General features: G+C 43.9%; 1 protein-coding gene across 1 annotated transcript in view; it reads right to left on the bottom strand.

Annotated features, from left to right (window-relative positions):
- The window catches only part of LOC309799867 (U3 small nucleolar RNA-associated protein 25 homolog), a 351,890-nt gene that overhangs the window by 111,554 nt on the left and 219,637 nt on the right, over positions 1-20,699 (bottom strand). The gene's annotated exons all lie outside the window — the stretch shown is intronic.

Genomic DNA, 20,699 nt, shown 5'->3' on the forward strand with positions numbered 1-20,699 from the left:
AGACTAAACAGGCCAGGTGCTCCTCTCTGCACCCAGGTGTCCAGGTCATAGGCCTGGACCCCAGCCTGATTCAATACGATACTTCTGTCAAGACTTGTCTTGAACAAGTGATGCAAAGCACAGAGGCACTAGAATTCTCTCCCAGTGATGAGGGGTCTGTACCAGGCCATTCTGGCTGAAAAGCATTTATTTCAAAAGCTCCTGCTATTTTCTGCCTATTTCCTCCAGGCCCCACCCTATATTTTCCTCCCAATAAATTCCCTTTTTGGTTACAACCACCAGACACTGTTTCTTTCTCCTGAAAGCATTCCCCCTGTAACCCACCAAACAGCTGCTCCAAACCTTTCTTGCTAACAGAATCCCAAGTTTTCAATTGTTCATACATCCATCAGGACCAAGTAGATGCATCATGATTGGTCCGTCCCATCCCTTTGTCCAGTGATTGGTTTAAAATTAGACCTGTGACCCAGTTCTGACCAGAGACCCAAAATGAAGCTACTAGAGCTCTGAGAAAGATTTTCCTCACTGATTGCACTCTTACCGCTTTTCTTGCTACTTGAGAAGCTGCTACATGAGAATGGAAGCTTGGAGCCACTGCAGCCATCTTGCCACCATGAGGGAAGACAGCGGCAGCCGTGAAGAAGGCAGAGAGAGAAGGTGGAAGAGCCTGAGTCCTCGATGATCTCTCAGAGATTCCACACCAATCCTGGGATCACCTCCCTCTGATCTGCAGGTTTGCTGTGATGAATCAGCCCGATCATTTAGTTCTTTATTCCAAGTGTTTTGTTATTTGCAGCTGAAACATCCTGAAATACTCATTCATTAAATTTCACTGTTTTCCAAAATAATTACTCACACATTGTTGGAGCTAGAAGAGAAGCTGACAGATCAACTAGCTTTGAGTCACTTTGTGATAGAAGAACCTGAGGCAGATGTAGACAGAACCAAAAGGAGAAGCTTGGCCTCCTGGGTCTTGCCCCATAGCAAATTCCCCAACACCCTGAGGAGACTGAGCATCCTGGGAAGGGCAATGGTGAGGAACCAGGGGTCAGAGCCTGGATCCTGGCATCTGAGAGTCATGGGGAAAGGGGCAAAAAAGAAGGGCAGAGTGGACTAAGCTTGAGCAGGGCTGTGGCCAGAGACACCTGAAACAACAGAGCCTGAGGAAGGGCAAGATGTGTGTCCAGCTCTTTCTGTCAGGGTTCATACACACACACACGCACACATACACTCACAGACACACATACACTCACAGGCACCCATGCACACACTCACAGGCACCCATGCATACACACACAGAGGCACCCATGCATACACGTACACACAAACATTCACAGGCACCCATGCACACACACACACACTCACAGGCACCCATGCATACACACACAGAGGCACCCATGCATACACGTACACACAAACATTCACAGGCACCCATACACACACACACACACACTCACAGGCACCCATGCATACACAAACACACACACACACACACACACACCCCACACACACACCCCTTCACCCTGGGCTCCACTTCCCAGCTCCTGGAGCCCAGGGATCTCTTGTTTCCCCACTGGCCTGGCAATGAGGTCCTCTTCCTCTCACGGATGAGTACTCTTTGTGGTTTCTGGTTGGTTTCATGCCCTGTATTTTGCTCTACTTCACAATTTTTCTTACAGCTGTGCTTGGACATACTATCTGCAAAGCTGCAAAAGAGTGAACCAAGCCTAGCAGGAATGTCAGCCATGGACAGCAGCCAGCTGGCTGAAATGCCAGTGTGCTGTGATTTCTTCACAGGCTTCAGAAAGACCCCTACACCCCACTCAAAATCATACTTTCTTTGCGTGGGAAATCAGTGCTGAAATTCCACAATTAGAGAAACAGTGTAAATATTTCTGGGACGCAAAATGCCCCATAGAACTCTTCAAGGTGGACGACTTTTTTATGATCCTTTCAAGAGGGCAGACATTGAGAAGAGTATGAGTGGGGTGATGGTTAATTTTATGAGTCAACTTGGCTCAGCCACAGGATGCCCAGATATCTGATCACACACTATTCTGGGTGTTTCTGTGAGGGTGTTTTTGACTGAGTTTAACATTTTAATTGGTAGACTTTGAGCAAAGCAGATTTCCCTTCATAATGTGGGTGGGCCTCATCCAGTCAGCTGAAGGCCTGAATAGAGCAAAAGACCAGCCTCTCTCAAGTAAGAGAGAATTCTCCAACTGACTGCCTTTGGAATTCATCTGCAACATTGGCTTATCCTGATTCTACAGCAGATGGCCTTCAGACTGGATCTAGCATTGGTGCTCCTGGGTCTTCAGCCTGCCAGCTCAACAGATTTCTGAGTTGCCAGCTTCCATAATTGCATGAGCCAATTCATGTATATATACATACATTCTATATATAAACCTGTTCCTCTGGAGAACCTTGACTGTGTAGACCAGTGTATTGGCTGGTTGAGGGTAGCATCAAAAGATTCCTTTTTTTTTTTTTTTTAACCTAGGATAGTCTCTACAATCTGTTCTGTTGACAGAGCATACCCTGGGGACCAAGAGGGTGGGGGGGACAGTGATGTCCCATCCAAGGGGAAGAGTCGGGAGAGGGAAAGGGCAGGGAGGAGGGCGGTGGGGTGCGTCAGGCCATAGTGTGGAGGACCTGAACCGTCAGGGTGAGGAGTGTGTAGTTACATTAGTAGTGGCCACTGGGGAGTCACTGGAGGTTCCTGAGGAAGAGAGTGACATAATCTAAAAGCTAAATCTGGTGGCTCTGTGGAGAGGGATTGCACAGGAGCGCTGATGTCAGGAAGCCCAGGGAAAACATAATGAAGGGCTGAACTTGGGCATGAGGAGATGGTAGAAAGTTCACGCGAGGAAGGAACAGAATAGAATCCAGGTGACCAGACCACCAAGGACATGTAGGAGGAATGTTAACTCCAGTAAGGGAACTAGAAAGTGAGGCCAGGGAGCTGGTTTGTGGGGAAGAAATACCGAGTGTAAGGTACCTGTAGGTCGTCCAAGTAGAGATATTATTGGAATTATTATTGACTGACACATATTGAGAACATACTCTCTTCTGGGTACCATGTTAAGCCCTTCACACTCATTATCTCATTTAATCCTCATAGCATCCCATTGGGTAGATATTATTATCCCCCTTTTACAGATGAGGAAACTGAGACTCTGAGAAATTAAATACTTCCCAAGTTCCCACAGCTAGTAAGAGCCCAGGCTCATTACTCCAAAGCTCCCAACCACCTCTAGGCTCTGGCAATTGGACAAGAGGTTAAAAGCTAGTCCACGGCCACAGAGATGATGGTGGGGAGCGTCTTAGGAATGTCCTGGGACCTCCAGGAAATTTGGAGGAGGAAAGGGAGAGAAGAACTAGTCTTTATCGAATACCCTTAGACAAGTCACTTCACTGTCACCATCCATCAGTTAGCCTTTAATTAGACCTCAATTCAGCAGGATTTGAGTGGGGTTTGGAGTTGCTATTCATGTCCCACTACAGCTCACTAGCCACAGTGCCGTTACCTGAATGTGAAAGAGATCCCTTGCTCCTTCCACTTTCCAACTGAGATTCCCAACTTCTTTTTCTTTTCTAATCAATACTTCTTTTCTGGTTGTGAGTGACGCACAGAACTTTAAAGCAAAATCTGGACAGCAGATGCAGAGGTGGAGCCAGGGTCTGGGGAGCAATTTTGGCGGTCACTGTACTTTTCGATTATTCCTCGGGAGTTTCAGAGGTAGTCTGGGATGGAGAGGCATTGAAGAGACAAGAGGGTAGACAGGATGGCCAGAGGAAGAGGGGAGATGCTGGAGACAGAGAAACAGGGAAGGAAGGCTCAAGGGAGCTGGGGCCAAGGAAGCATTATACGCTTTCTCCGTCCTCACTTATATCCCCCAGTATCCCCACACTGGGCTTCTTGACTCCCTTTTCATCTTCTAAAAGAAAAAAAAATGCATGCACTGTTTTGTCTGAATTTCTAGGTCCCGAAGCCCAGCCGTAGCCTCACAGTAGATTCTGTGATGTCACCTGTGCCACAGTCTGAGACCCAGTGTCCAGGCAAGGGCAGCCCCACCTCACACGCATGCTCAGCGCCAACAGCACTGCTCCATCTGGCTTCCACTCCTTTCTGGCTTTGCCCCCCAGGGCCATGGCTCAAAGTCAGACTATGGTCTGGGAAGCTCTCCTTCACTATCCCCCTATTCTTTTTATAAACACTTATTCCCCCTGAAGGTCTGTAAACAAAGCCAGAACAGGACTCATGTCCCCTCGGGCTATTCAGTGGACCGAAATAAGGGCGGCAGTATGAGCTAGCAATCAGAACTCCAAGCACCTCATCTAGACTGTGCCGTTCCCTGCCCAGGTATATACCCTGGAGAAACACACATGTTCTAAGAAACAACTCTGAGAATGTTTATAGCAAAAATAACTTAACAGCAAAACACGGGAAACAGCCCAAATTTCCATCAGCAGAATTAATAGAGCAGGATAGGATGAGACTGGAATATTCAATAGTGAAACATAAATGAGCTACACACATTAGCATAGATAAACTTCTCATGGTTTTTAAAAACATCAAAAGAATGGGATACAGTTCCACTCATGGAACCATTCTGAAACAAGCTCAAACAATGGATTGCATAGGGTACATGTTTTTAAAAAAAAGGTAGCTAAAAATGAGGGAAGAGTAAACACAAAATTGAGGACAGTTTTCTCTAGGGTGGAAAGGCTAGGTCAAGGAGGTTGACACAAGGCTGTTAGTGCTGCTGGGAATTGTTCTGTCTCTTAAGCAAGATGGTAGGTACACAGGTGTTGTAGTTTTCACATTTTAGTAACTCCGAAATCAGGATGGTCCAACAATCACCGTGGCAGTTGTGATGAAGTTATTGGCCAATGCCTTTCTCTTTTAATCACTTGTATTTATGCACAAAAGTGATGTCAGAAAAGCTTGGCATCTTTAAATTACATTTATTTAAGGTAAAGTACAAGAGCACTTGTTTGGTTATTAGGAAAAGAAGGAACGATATGCCTATTTTACAGATGAGAACACTGAGGCTCAGAGAAGGTAACCTGCTCCAGTCGCACAATGGGATCTTTGCAGAACAGTGATCCACCAGCCCACTTCTCTATGCAAAGCCCTGTCTGTAGTATGCGAAGGAAGCAAGCAAACAAGCCTGAGCTAGGACCAGCACAAGAACCCGAGGCACCATCATCCTTACCATCAAGTTCCAAAACTACAGAGATGAGCATCAATTTTACTAGATTGAGGGGAGGGAGGGGTGGGGGCTGGGAGCCGGTTTTCGAACTTCAGTGAGCTCACAGCTCTTAGCTGGCCTTATCTCGAGAGCATCCACCCTTGAGCTGTGTCTGGCTCCCAGGCTTCTACCTCTAGCCTCTGGCATGACCCGGGCTGTGGCCAGAAACAGGCTCCCACCTGGAATTCCAGCGTTCACTCCTGGAACGTCCAACGTCCAGTCCTCCTCCAGCCACAAATTAGACTTTTGAATGCCCTGCTCAGAAGAGTTTCTCCATACCAAATCTGCAGGAACTTTTTCTTTGTGGAGCTCCAAAACCAAATCCTTAAACCTCACCTGAGGGAGATTATTTGTTAGGTCAGAGCATCCTTGTTGATTGGACCTCCAGTTTGTGACTTCCACAGACCTGATCACGGGAGGGTGGGGAGAGGTGTCTTCTGTTGGTGGAGGGAATGGCTTCCATATCAGAGCTGCTGCATGCCTGATCTGAGAGCAGAGAGTGACAGTGGGAGAGCTTCTCACTCCTTTTATATCTGACAGCTCCGCCTGCCTCTGTGACGTGTCCATTGTATGTGTCACAGAGAAAGGGCGGGCGGGGCAGTGGGTAAGGCAGGGGGCACATGCGAGCCCAGCTGGTGGAGAAACCCCAGCCCAAAGGCAAAGGGCGGGGCCCCTTCTGGACTTTCTAGTGGCTGGGTCTTCTCGATGTGGGTGGCAGGTGTTTGGCACGGGATGGGCCACCATGCGGAGACTGTTGGGGACTGTGGAAGCCTTCTCCTTCAGAGCTCACCCTGCCTGGGCACCGGCTCTGGAGGCCCCTCAGCCGTGCGTATGTATCGGCCAGCCCTTCCCCACCACAGGGCCCAGAAGCCAGAGCCTGCTCAGAGCTGAGGGCAGGAGGCACCCAGAGCTTGCCAGGGTGTGGGCCACCTCCTCCGGGGACCTCCCCAGCTTCTCTGAGAGGCCTGGAGACAGGATCGCCTTCTCCAGGGCTGCTCAGCTGCCAGCATCACCATGAGCCAGGTGGCGAAGGTTTCTGAGCAGGAGATGCAGAGCCCTGATCCGACTGGATGCTGCACCCCACGATGTCCCTTCCTGGCAGGTAGGTTCTTTCTTCACTTCTTTTTTGAAATTTGGTCAAACAACATTTAAACCTTGGACTGTTCTTCAGGGTATACAGATGGTAGTGGCTTAGCTGGGATTCGAAGCAAGCCTGTGTGATTCCAGAGCTCGTGCTCTGGACTGTGGTGCGTCCTTATCATATATGCTTCATGTGTTACTTGTTTTTCTTTTTTGCTTGTAGTCCTTATGGTACTTAGCCCTAAGTGCCATACCTGTAACGAACAGCTACACTGCCCTGTAGGAAGTCTTCTTTTGTTCAACGCATGAATTGGTCATCCACCACACTGTGTTCTAATGTCAGAAGATACAGGTCAGGGACCACCAGTTGTCAGCATAGCACCATTCCACATTTCTAACTGAGGCTTGAAGGCCAGATTTTCCCTTTGTCTAGTTTGAAGGATCCAGATATGTAAAGATTATAGTCTAGATAAATCATGGGCTATCCTGAAAGAAATTCACCAGTGAATTGTTCCGTATGGATTAGAAGCCAGTTTCTCTGGCCTTCCTGGAGTATATCCAGCAAGGCGTCTCATTCATGTCTAGAAAGCAAATATATCATTTATTGCAACTTCAGCGTGGAGCCATGTATTGGTTTAAAGTATGATCAACACAATTTGGTCATTGTGAATATGCCAGCTGGGTCCACTCTTTATTACACATATGTAACTCTAGAGATTCTTATGCCCAAGAGAGGAGATGTACTCTTGGGTGTCTAGGACAAGGGAAACATGTGTTGTTATTCAGGAGCTGGAAGCTTCAGCATGACAGGAAAGAATTGAACAATCCTGGTCTACACATCACTTGACCTTGTTTAAAACTTGTTTCTTTGGCTTGCTTCATTGGAGTGTTTTCTCTCTCCTGGGGCTGACATTGTGTGTTATGTAGCACACATGTGACATGTAGAAGTTTCAGAACCCAGAATCCTATAGATCAGTCAAAATGTATTTATATATTTTTGTTCAAAATCTATTGAAAATAACACTGGGCATAATTCATATATTCCAAAATTAGTTGGACCCTCTGCTCATGAGATTCTTTTTATGGTCTGTCACAGCAAATTTGGACTTCCATCCCCAATAAACTTTGGGGTTGGAGGACACAAAAAGCTTTTGCTCACACCTAAATTCTGTCTGAAAAAAAAGGGTAAATATTACAAGCCCTTTCTAACCTCTCCAAGAGCAGAAATGATTTACAGCTGTGGCATTGAACCCTAATTCCTCGATCTCATTTGAGGAGAGTTCAGTAAGAAACAATGTCTTGATTTTTGTTTGTTTGGTTTCTTCCCTGTTTTCTCATCTTGCTTACCAATAACCATTGTAATTCATGAGTGAGTATGGCAGCAGGCTGAGTGTTCCCTGGAGCTCATTAAATGACGTTTTTTTCCTAAAATGACTTTTGTCTCCTTGTTTTCAGCCCCTCTTCTTTCCTCTGCCCTTTACTATAACCAGAGCTCAGCAAAAGCTGACTGGCTTTGTACAGACCTTACTTAGGGTTAGTCTTTTCTTCATTATTTTATTCATGGCTCTTCCATTTCATTGTTTGCCTTCTTGAAATGTGTTGAAATCTTTCTGTGTGGATGACTTCCAAAATGCCTTGGCTTTTATTGGTTGATTAATTTTGGTATTTCTACAGTTTTATTTAAATATGGTTTCAGGAGGAACAGAAAGTGAATATGTTTCCTTGTCTGCCATCTTGAGCTGAAAATCCCTGTGGATTTTAGCATCCAATGTTCCCATGGGAAAAAACCCAACCTTGGCATTAATAGATGTGACACTCAAGATTTCAGCTTTTCTTGAGCAATCACTAAAGATTTAATATGTGGTCATTTCTAATGGGAAAATAATAACTATCTTATGAAGTAGATTTGAGGATTAAAGTAGAGAATGAACATGAAAATGCTTTGTCAGGCTTAAAAATCTATAAAAATGTTTTCTGTTATTATTTGATTTGTTGCTATTTCAACTTTACTCGACAGTTGTTTATGACCTTGCTTATGTGAGAAAATGCCCTCTGGTTTATTGTTTTGAAAGCCAGAATATATTTTTCAATAGCTCAATGGAAATGGCATCATTTGTGAAGGTTAAGGGTGAATGGATAAATGTTTCTTGACACCTATCACTTTACAATGTTTTCAGGAACTAATTGACACATGTATCCCTCTTCCAAATTTTGTTGAGCACCTCCTACGAGCCACATGCTTTACATCAGGTGTTGGAAAGCATTTTCTGGATTTTAAATATCTTAGGCTTTGTGGGCCATATACAGCTTCTGTAGCTTCTCTTCTTTCTTCTTCAACAAGCTTTCTAAACGTGAGAACCATTATTAGCTCACAGTCCCACAGATCCAGGCTGAGAGCCTGATTTGATTTGTGGCCATTATTTGCCGATTCCTGCTCTGCATCCTCACTGAGGAGGGGGACCATGTTTGAGTAATCACTTCTTTGAATCAACTCTTGGTCTTCTGGGGCTTGTCCTTACTCTCCTACACTCTCTAATCAACATGGCATCCAGAGCCTGTTAAAACATAAGTCAGATCCTGTCACTCAAATCTCTTCAATGGCTTCTTCACAGAAAAAGCAAAGTCCTCAAAGTGCCTCCACAGCCTTAGAAATGTGGGCATCTGTTTCGTGTCTGACTGTTTCCTCCTCCTCTCCACTTTGCTCACTCTGTTTTCCACACACTGACATCCTTTCTGCTCCTTGGATACTCCAAGCCCACTCTTGCCTCATTGGTTTTCCATCTGACTGTTCCCTCTACCTGTACTATTCACTTCCCAGATATGCTCCTTGCTCCCTCTTAACTTTTATCTTCCCCAGAAAGCCCTCAGGGATCACTTAGTTTCAGATCACAACCTCCTCCTAGTAGCTAACAATCTCCATCTCCCTTCCCTGCTTGCTGTTTTTCTCCAGCACTTCCCTGATATACTAGTTATTCCATCCATTTATTTCATTTCTATTTACATATTTATACTTATGATTTTATATTTGCTTCTTTACTTTTGTCTCCCCCCTCAGCTCGAGAGAGGGTATATTCATCTGTGTTAATCACTGCTGTGTTTCCTGAACATGCCTATGAAACATACTGAAGAATGGTGCCCGAAATTTGGTAAAGGATCAATCAATTTTCTTGGCTGAATGAAGAAATATGTTCATAAATTAATGAACAAATCTCCGGGGTTTCTGAATTGAGGACTAATGGGAAGAGGAAGGCAAAGGGTTGGGACAGGGTACTGCAAGAAGTAGTATTTGGAGTACTCTGATAGCTATCCTAATAGATACGATTTTGTTCATTTATGTAGTTTTTTTTGTTTGTTTTTTTTTTTTTTGCAGTACGTGGGCGTCTCTCTGCTGTGGCCTCTCCTGTTGCGGAGCACAGGCACCAGACACACAGGGTAAGCAGCCATGGCTCAGGGGCCCAGCCGCTCTGAGGCATGTAGGATCTTCCCAGACTGGGGCACGAACCCGTGTCCCCTGCATTGGCAGGTGGACTCCCAACCGCTACGGCACCAGGGAAGCCCCATTTAAGTAGTTTGAATGAGAGAGCTGGGAACTAGGGACACATAGCATCAAGAGTTTTATAATGCATTCTGTAGAGTTCTTTTTAAGTGTGTACAAATATCATTGAAAGTATATGCACGCATATACACCTCTGTTGCTTTATTTAGCGCTTTACAAGAGCCCCTCAGTGAAGGGGTAGTAGCAACTCTCAGTATCTTTCCTTTATGATGAACTTAATTTATTCAAAGTTACTTTATAATTTATTTGTAACTGTGAAACTAGACAGTTATTGAGTAGACCCTCCCTAGAAACCTATGACATTAATAAAACCAACAAAAATTTGTTCAGTTTCCAATGATACACACACTACAGACTGAATTATGGGCCATCCATTTTAATGAACGGAAGAAGTGATGTAACAAATACAGAGCAAACGGAATATGAGGTTTTGTCCTCCATTAATATTAGTGACAGGTAAAGTGGGCTCCAACGCCTTCAAGGTAGCTGGAGACCATCATCTCTGTGTCACAGGCAGGAGGATGCTCAGCCAGGATGTCTTTCTCTGTCACTGAGAAAAATTCCCATAATATATAATGATACTTACTGAAACAGATATGGGGCATTTGGGTAATTAGGAATCCATTAGCATATTTTTCCGGAAGCCTTGACTACAAAATGAAGACAGTGGATTTGGACACTTTCAGCAATGAAGAAGTTGTTTGGATATTCATCTTTATGCTGAATGAAATATGCTTATTTCATCTCTGAAACTTCCCATATACCATTTTGCAACCTCTGTTTTGTGTTTGGAAAGACTTTTAGAAATTAAAATTCAAGTTAAAAAGTAAGTCGCAACTTAAATGATAAATGGAATATTTTGCTGAATTAAATATGACACAGTTCAAATGTTAATTTTATTTTAATGTGTATTTTGGGGTGGAGTCTTGAAGGTGCCAGAAAACAAGAATTCACCCATCCTCTTTGGAACTGCAGCACACACACACCTTCAGTTACCAATTCTGTTCATGCCACAGAATTATCTTCAGAAAACATACTGTTTTCTGTGTACCTGTTGTATATCTCAATTAGTTTGAAGAATTTCCCAAATACCTGTTAATATGTAGTTCTCCAATTCCAATCTTGTCACATCCTGTACCAGTGACACAGCACAGAGGAGTTTTATTTCTCTTTCTTTCTCTGGGTTGTTCACACCCCAACGAAAGAACAATGAAATGGCATCAAAGAGATCAGGGTTCTTGACTCAGATTTACCATAAAATAATAGTGTCCTCTTGGGAAAATTATAGTTATTCTAGGCCCCTTTTCTTTTCTTTACTTTGACAGAGCTGCACTAGATGACCCCAAGTAACATTGCACTCTTTCAGTAGTAGCTTAGATGTTATTGGTTTTCTGAAACAAATGAAGACAATGACACATGAAACTGTGCAACATCTGTGTAACTATGTTTTCTTAGAGTTGCCTCCATTTCACAGATGATAAGATGACTGAGCACAGAAGTAGATGTTTGGAACCAGAGGTTCCAAAGTAAATGGAGCTAAACCACAAGTTTCCTTCTTTCCTGAAGCTCACTTAGCCACAACCTAGGCTGCTGAATCTTAAGCTGTAAAGCATATTATCAGTCCATTTTCAAAGAAGCTATTCTTCTAGGGTTTCCAATTAATAGCAAGAGGTTTTGAAATTCTTCAAAGATCATCTAATTTTGTGAGATTTACAGCTCTATTTTCCTGTCAAGCAAGTTGTATTAGTGCCAGATAATCATGTGAGCTTCTGGATGCTTCTCTGAACCTCTTGAAGTTTTCTTCTTGCTACCTGAAATTCATGCCAGATAAGCCTTTTTCTAGAGCATATGTACAGACTTGTGTATTTTTATATAGGAAAGCAATGCAGTGAGTCAGGTCGGGGGTTAAGCCCTCATTCTCAGAGTGGTATTGAGCTCCTGGTGAAATATAATCATCATTTCCTCAGAATCGAAAAGCAGTTATCTCTAGTTTTTAATCCCATTAACTATTTATACGATTACGTATGATACATGTATTTATTGTACCTACTAGGTGTGTTCTCTTTGGGAAGTACAAAGCTCTTTGAGACATAGGTTGTTCATTTTTTTGTTTTCCCACAAATACTGTGACCTTTTGAGCAGGAAGGTCTATATTTTACTAACATGTAGAACCAGCAGTTAACACGGTGTCTAAGATGTAGTCAATAAATATGAAATAGATAAAGGAACACAGTTTTAAGGAAGGGCCAGGGCATGAACAAATAGAAAATTTTCATTTTCAGTCACAAAGCAACCAGAGACATAAAAATGATACAGACAACAAGTGCTACGGTCATTCAAAGAAGGAATAGAATAGACACAACAAGGATCTCCTCTATGGCACAGGGAACTCTACTCACTATTTTGTAATAACTTATAAGGGAAAAGAATGTGAAAAAGGAATCACTGCGCTGTACACCTGAAAGTAACACAACATTGTAAATCAACTATTCTTCCATTAAAAAACAAACAAACGAACAGACAACAACAACAACAAAAACCCAAAGTGGTCATAGAAGTTCTTATGAGATTCCATAAGAGAAGCCAAATGAGGACGGGAGAGACGGCTTTTGAATCAATTCAGAGGAGAGGTCACAGAGAAACTTGTCTTTGACCTGAACTTGAGTTTCCATCAAGATTGCAATGCAGGGATGTTACAGATGAAGGTAATCACATAAACTTACTACACTGAAACTTGCAGAGGTTATGAGCGTTGTTCAAGATACCAAAGCAAGTGCATTGTGGATTCAGAATTTTAAGTGAGGTCTATTGAACTAAAAACAAACAAACAAAAAAACAAGCCCTTTCTGTGATACCATGTTGCCTTTGAAGTCGTTATTTTGGTGGGTTGGTAGAAACTGGTTCCAATGTTTCTTGCAGGAGTAACTAGTTCTGTCCCCCCGTGGCCCCCCACCCCCGAGTTGATCCTCAAAGTTTCCTTTAGTATGGACTTGCTAAAATGCAGACATGCAAGTATTCATGATGCCTGTGTCCAATCATTTCTCCTGCCATTGCCTACTTCACTTCTGGATTATATGAACAATTCACTGTCTTTTATGTTTTTCCCTCCTCCAAGAATTCCTTTCTCCCTATGGGGCACCTGGGAAACCCACTTCATTTTTCAAACCTCAGTTTACATATTATGTCTTTTGTGCAGTCTTCTTTTTAGTGTTGTGATCACACGCTCCTTTTTGCTTCGCTTGCACTTCTGCATGCCTGATTGCTGCACTCACTACACTGTATTGTAATTGTATTTTTTACATATCTCTGTCTTCTCCTGGGCAACATTCCCTGGGGCCAGGGACTACCTTTTTTCATCTATTGACGTTGCCTTAGCATGTTACTTGTTGTGAAGTAGTTAGTTATAAAGATGAGATTTGATTAAATTGAAAATTGTTATGTACATATTAGTTATTATCATTTACAGATATAACAGGAAAAATATTAATGTTGGTGCTGAAAGTTCACTGCTAGTAAATGGTCGTGGTACTTGACTTCACTTATATTATTTTCCCCACTATTTTATATCTTTCTACCTGATAGCTGTTCTTTATTTCCATCTATGTTTCTTTATTACTACACCAAGAAAAACAGGGATAAGGGTAGGGCTAGGCCATACTTGGCTGGAATAGTAAACAAACTGTGTGGGGTTTTGGTGAGAAAATCCTGAAGCATACAGGTCTGCATCTTCCCTTTGCTGCATGTGGAGGGTTCTGCTTCTGAAGAGTTTTATTAGCAACTAATCAAGATGTTTTTTTTTTTTTTTTTTTTTTTTTTTTGCGGTACCTGGGCCTCTCACTGTTGTGGTCTCTCCGCTTGCGGAGCACAGGCTCCGGAAGTGCAGGCTTAGCGGCCATGGCTCACAGGCCCAGCCGCTCTGAGGCATGTGGGATCTTCCCGGACCACTGCGCCACCAGGGAAGCCCAATCAAGATACTTTTGCTCAAGGCTCCTGATTAGCTGTTGGTATACTAAGAGTAAATCAGAGTTAACGTAGCTTCTGATTTCTTTTACATTGTCAATGTGGATGATCATTTTTTACTGCTGGGGGTGGTGGTGGTGGGGAGTGAGGGAATGTTCCTTTCCTGCTCCTGATGTTTTAGTCCTGTCAAGAGAGCTCGTAGTGTCCTTTCAGCGCTGCTTCGTTACTGACTCTGCCCCAGGGTGAACAAGTGACTTATATTGAAAGCTTGAAAAGAAGTAAGCGTGCATGCTTACCTTGACTAATTCTGTTCTCTCCCTTGAGCGTGTGAGTGAGTGTCTTCTGTTTCTCTCATTCTGTGTATTACTAGTTAGTAAATCTGCCCCATTCAGGGGTTCAGTTATGTGATCATTTCATTCCAGCTGGATTCTCAAGCCAGGGTTATCAACAGTAACAGGAATATTCGGCCCTCCATCTTTTCTCTTATTTTCTACTTTATGCCAAACCAAATGGAATTAAGGCATTGTAGTTGCTGAAAGGTAATTAAAAGACCCTAACATTTGGTGCATTACCTGTGAACAGTGAGAAATAAAAAGAAAGGAGCAGACATTTTGGAGAGGAAAATGTCCATTTGGAAAATATTTTGGTACTGCCAAGGAAGGTAGTCCAGTGCCTTGGTCTTTAATGTATGGTGGGATGTTGAGGCCTTTGACTGAAAATATTTAGGTTTGTGCAGTAACTGCTGAAGCCTAGAAAAGGTTTAAGACATGCTGTATTATTCTCCCGTGCTTATTGTAACAGACTACCACAAACTTGGAGGCTTAACACAATAGAAATTTACTATCTCACAGTTGTAGAGGCCAGAAGTCTGATATCAAGGTGTCAGCAAGGCTGCTCTCCCTACAGATGCTTTAGGGGAGATTCTATCCCTTGCCTCTTTCAGCTTCTGGTGGTTGCCAGCTTCCTTGGCTTGAGGCCACGTCACTCAGTTTTGGTCTGTGTCTTCACATCACCCCCTTTCTGTGTCTGTATCTTCTCCTTTGTGTGTCTCAAATGTCCCTCTGCCCTTCTTATATAATAAAGACAATTGTCATTGTATTTAGGACCCATCCAGATAATATAGGATGGAAATCCCATCTCAAGATCCTTAATGACATTTGCAAAAACCTTTTTTTTTCAAATGAGGTAACCGTCAAGGATGAGGACATGGATATATCCTTTTGGGGGCCACCATCCAACCCACTATACCAGCCGTAAGCTACTTTGATTTTGGCTGACGGCTGCAGCTTATGGTGTGGGAGAGTGGCTGTTTCTTTCGAGCCACTTAAGTAATGATCTGACATAAAGAAAGGGGCATTAGGGAGTTGCAGGTGACTGAGCAATTCCTGGAGCGGAATGAATAAGGCACCTGGAGGGTCTTTAGTATACAGAGACCTTTACCTGGCACTTGACTTGAGAGTGTGCAGGAGTTTACAGGGCAGAAAAATCTCAGGCAGCTGTCCACCTTGCCTTACCCTTCAGGTACAGTTTTTCCCAAGCAGGCTTGACTGAGACAAAGACTCAATTGTAAGGAAAACATGTTTTATAGAACTTGTCAGCATTGACACATATGGTCTACCGTAGGCTCAAGTGACTCCCCTTACATGTGGACCCAAGCTGACACTGGATTTGTCAATTATGTTGGAGAAAGAAATGTTCTCTTAAAGGCAGCTGCCTTTGGTCTAGGCAGTTCCATAGCAGGAGGCAGTGAAAATGGCCATGGCGGCATAGGACTGTGAAATCTACGCCTCAGAACTGGAGGTGTAATGTCACTAGACAGAACCCGTAATTAGTTCAGTACTGCAGTATGAACCACAAGGTCATCAAAGAGGAAGGATAGCTCAAGAGTCCACGTGTGATAGATGCTCAGGGCTGTGCACTGCACATGGCAAATTCATAGTGACAAATCAACGTCAGGCTAAAAGATTCCTCCTGGTTCGAAGTTCGCAGGTCAGAAATTTCAAAGAAATGGCATAGACTAATGGACATCCTAGTGAGGCTAAAACCAAAGAGACTTTCTCTTTCTCTCAAATGCCATTGAGTTTCTGCTATGTTCTTTGGTCAAATTCTGTACTGGATTCTGGGAACAAAAATGTGCCTAGTTTCACTCTTCTAGGAGTGGGGGGATTGGCTTGCTTTTGAGATTGTTTTTAAATTCTGGGGATAGTGCTGTAAAATCAAATTGTATCGTAGTAACTCTTCAGACTCAGCATGGTTCATGAGAGGCTTGATAAACTGATAAAACAGCCAAGGCCCTGAGAGACCCAAACCAGTATCAGTCTGTTCTCTGTGTCTGTGAGTCTGTTTTTGTTTCGTAGACAAGTTCATTTGTGTCATATTTTAGATTTCACATATAAGTGAGATCATATATTTGTCTTTCTCTTCTGACTTACTTCACTTAGTATGATAATCTCTAGTCCATCCACGATGTTGCTGCAAATAGCATTATTTCATTCTTTTTATGGCTGAATAATATTCCATGGTATATATGTACCACATCTCCTTCATCCATTCATCCATCAGTGGACATTTATGTAGCTTCCATGTCTTGGCTATTGTAAATAGTGCTGCAGTGAACATTGGGGTGCATGTATCTTTTCTTTCTTTCTTTCTTTTTCTTTCTTTCTTTCTTTCTTTTTTTCTTTCTTTTTTTCTTGTCACAAGGCATGTGGGATATTAGTTCCCTGGCCAGAGATGGAACCCATGCTCCCTGCACTGGAAGCACGGAGTCTTAAACACTGGGCCACCAGGGAAATCCCAGGGGTGTATGTATATTTTTGAATTAGAATTTTCTCTGGATCTATGCCCAGGAGTGGAATTGCGGGACCCTATGGCAGCTGTATCTGTTCTCTGCACGTCTCACATCAACCACCTGCACTCCAATCCTTGCTCTCAACATCATCTTTGGGGAACCCAACCTGCGACAGGGACCTTGACAAGGAGAAATGGCTCAGGGAAAAGCTACCTGCACAGGGAGGAGATAGAGGCCATCGACCCTGGGGTGTGGTGGGGAGAGTGGGCACAGAGATTTGTCATTTCACCCCCGATACTCAGCCCTCCTGGCTGCCCCACTCTAGGTCACCTCGGGATACCCAGGTGACCCGTTTAGAGTCCCTGCCTGTGCAGGAATCTAGGGGCACCAGCGGGTCTGAATAATATTAGTGAAGGGTCTCCCCCATGGCACTGGGGTTATTTGGGGTGGGTCATCCTCTGCTGGGGGCCCTTCCTGGGCACTGTGTGGGGTTTAGCAGCATCCCTGGCCCCACCCACTTGATTCCAGGGTCCTCTCCCACCCAGTTGTGACCACCACAGATTTTCCCCAGACATGACCGAAGAACTGGGTGAGGCGGGGGCAGGATGGCCCTGGGTGAGGACAGCTGTGTTGAAGCAACCAGCCTGTCCCAGGGCAAGGTCTGCCCCAATCCCGTCAGAGCCTGCATTTAGAACTGCCCCTTCCTTCTCCCAGCTCCCCTGCCCTGCAGTGGTCTCCGAGACATCATCCCCATGTAATCAATCACACCTTCTCAGTTTACTGTCCCCAGCACCTAGAGGAATGTCTGATGTGTAGTAGATGCTTCATAAATACTTGCTGAATAAAGGAGTTGAATAAAGGGATGAGTGGATGAATGAATGAAGGTTACAATGGAAGGAGGGGGGAGATTCCCTTTCTGGCTCTCGGGGGTTGGGAGATCAAGTGAGAGATCTGTGCTAAATAGGCTGACCAGCCTTCTGGGGTTCCCCGGGAATGAGGGTTTCCCCACAGTTCCAGCGCTCAAACCTGAGCGGTCCTGGGCAAACTGGGGGCGGGTGTTGGTCACCCTATGTAAACACAGTAACAATTCCAACTGCAATAGCAATGGCCAAGGACCTCTAGGGTCTTATTGACCAGGCAGAGTTCTTTACCTGGCGGGGAAAGTGGCACAGGAGGGAGGGAGGAGTCTAAGGAAGAACATCCCACACGACAACGTGTGCCAATGGCCCTGGGCCCAAGGTCACACCTGACCAGGGCTTGCTTTTTGTTTTTTCTAATTTACTTTTTCCCACATGGGTATGCAATCGTCGAATGCCATTTATTGAAAGCTCCTTAATTTCCCCACTTTCTGTCATATCAAGTTCTCATATATCTCTTTCTGGACCTTTATTCTATACCATAGAGCTGTACGTCCCATCCTTGCACCACTAGGGCTGTTTCATCACTATCACTTTATTTTTTATTCATTTACTTTTTTGGCCGTGCCGTGCGGCATGTGGGATTTTATTTCCCTGACCAGGGATCGAACCCGCGCCCCCTGCATTGGAAGCTCGGAGTCTTAATCGCTGGACCTCCAGGGAAGTCCCCAGGGCTTGCTTTGACATCCATCGAATGGTGGCAGGTGGACACGGGGAGCAGCTGTCTGTGAGCCATCCTGTGTAGAAATGCAGGGTGGAGGGCAGGCCAGCTGGAGCGGGAGGGGAAGAGGCGGAGGAGGGAGGGAGGGAGGGCGGGCGAGAGACAGACAGAGAGTTTCCGGAGACAATAGCTCTGGCCGTGTCCTAGGGCATGAAAGCTGAAAATAGCTCCTAGTGCCCAGAGCCTTGGAGCCGCAGCCTGGGAGCCAGGGTGACTGGCTCTTCTCCCTGGTGTGTGTTGGGGGGTGTCTCTGGGCTTCTCAGGCTGGGAATGGGGTGCACGGAGCAGGGACGGAGTAGGGACCCTTCTCTCTGGGACCTCGTGGGCCATCCTTAGCTCACAAAGCTGAGCCACTCCTGGCCCTACGAGTGGGGGGCTTATCCTCCCTGTCCCCTGGATCACACCCCCTCACACACAACTTCCCCATGTGTGCTCCCAGCAGCCAAGAGAATCTGTTTTTAAAATATTTGGGGGAGGGGGGTAAACATACAAACAAGAGCAGAATGGATACTTTTTCAGAATGGGAATGGCTCTGTGTAACCCCACCCCCAGGGAAACCACAGTCCTGACCTCTAACACCCTTGACGAGTCAGCCTTGGTCTGGGCTTGCGGACCCACGGAAGCTTCCTCATCCCCTCTTTCAGACCCTGTCTCTCCCTCGGCGTCTTTGTGAGAAGCACCCGGGGAAGTGGGACTGCTAGGCTGTACTGCTGCTAGAACTCCACCTGGGCTCCACCAGGCTCCAGCCCCCCGCCCTGTGCACCTCTCTGACCCTGAGGCACCTCAACTGGTAGGAGCATCATCACCTTCCCTCCCTGGACTTGTGACACTTAAGGGAGACACCAAAAAGACAAGCGTTTGGCTCCCTGGCTGGCAAACAGCAGGTGCTCAATTGTCATAAGTGTCCATATCAGTGAGGGTTCTCCAGACAAACAGAATCCATAGGGTGTGTGTGTGTATATACACACACACGTATATATGTATGCGCATACAAAAATATACAGCTGTGTATATATGCAGTATGCATACAGACATATACACATATAGTATATACAATACACACATACATATATACACACGTATATAAAATACATCGTTTGTATGTATACCCACATATGTATACAGTATGTATACACACATATACACACATACAATACACATATAGATATACACTATACATACACACATATAAAATGCATAGTTTGTATATATACAGTATGTACACATACATATAACATATGCAATAGACACACCTAGGTACATATATATCATACATATATACACACATACAAAGATATTTAGGTGTGTATATATACAGTATACATACATATATAATATATGCAATACATACACGTACATACATATAGGCACACACATACACCTACATATAAAAGCATGTAGCATAAAAATACATATGTACTGTATATATAAGTTCATCGTATATATACATACATATATCATATAAGATATATACACAATGTATACACACACATACACACCTATATGTAAATATGCACATGTACATACACACATAAAAACATATGCAAATGTGTCTATATATAGTATATACATATATACATATAATACCTATACAACATATACACATACAGGTATACAACATATATACCCACCTATATATAAATAGACACTGTATACATACATACATACAGTGTACATATACTGTATATATACACACACCATATATCAATATATGGTGTGTATATATATACAGCATGTTCACATTTATAATATGTATACTATATATATACATACATACATGTATACAATATATACACAAACATATATAGGCTTGTATGTATACTGTATATAGTACACATATACTACAAACGCACGCACATATAAACGTGTATATATATATATATATAATATGTATACACACATATACAAATTAATAGGCTTGTATATATTCAGTATTTTTACATATATAGTTTTGTTTTAAGGAGTTGACTCATGTGACCGTGAGACAGGCAAGTCAGGGCAGGACTCTGGGCTGGAGACACAAGGAAGAGCTGATGTCCCAAGGCCATTTGAGGAACAGTTCCCTCTTTCTAGGGAACCTCATTTTTCTCTCCAGTCCTTCAACTGATGGACGAGGCCCACCCACGCCACGGCATTGACAATCTCCTTTACACAAAGTGGACAAATTTCAGTGTTAATCTCTTCTGAAAAATACCTTCCTGGCCACATCTGGAATAATGTTTGTGGTTGCCGGGGCCCCACGCAGTGCGCACATGAGATTAACCATCCCCGTGGCGATGATGACACTTTATTTTCTCCCTTGACCATTGTCACTACTATTCCAATTAAAATGGCAGTGCCATGAGGGCAGGGCATTTCCTTTTTTGCCAGTACTGAGCGTCCGCGGTCTGGTGCCTAGCATAGGCTAAATACACGG

This window comes from Mesoplodon mirus (assembly GCF_964341445.2).
Source record: "Mesoplodon mirus genome assembly, chromosome: 3".
Classification (NCBI taxonomy): Eukaryota; Metazoa; Chordata; class Mammalia; order Artiodactyla; family Ziphiidae; genus Mesoplodon; species Mesoplodon mirus.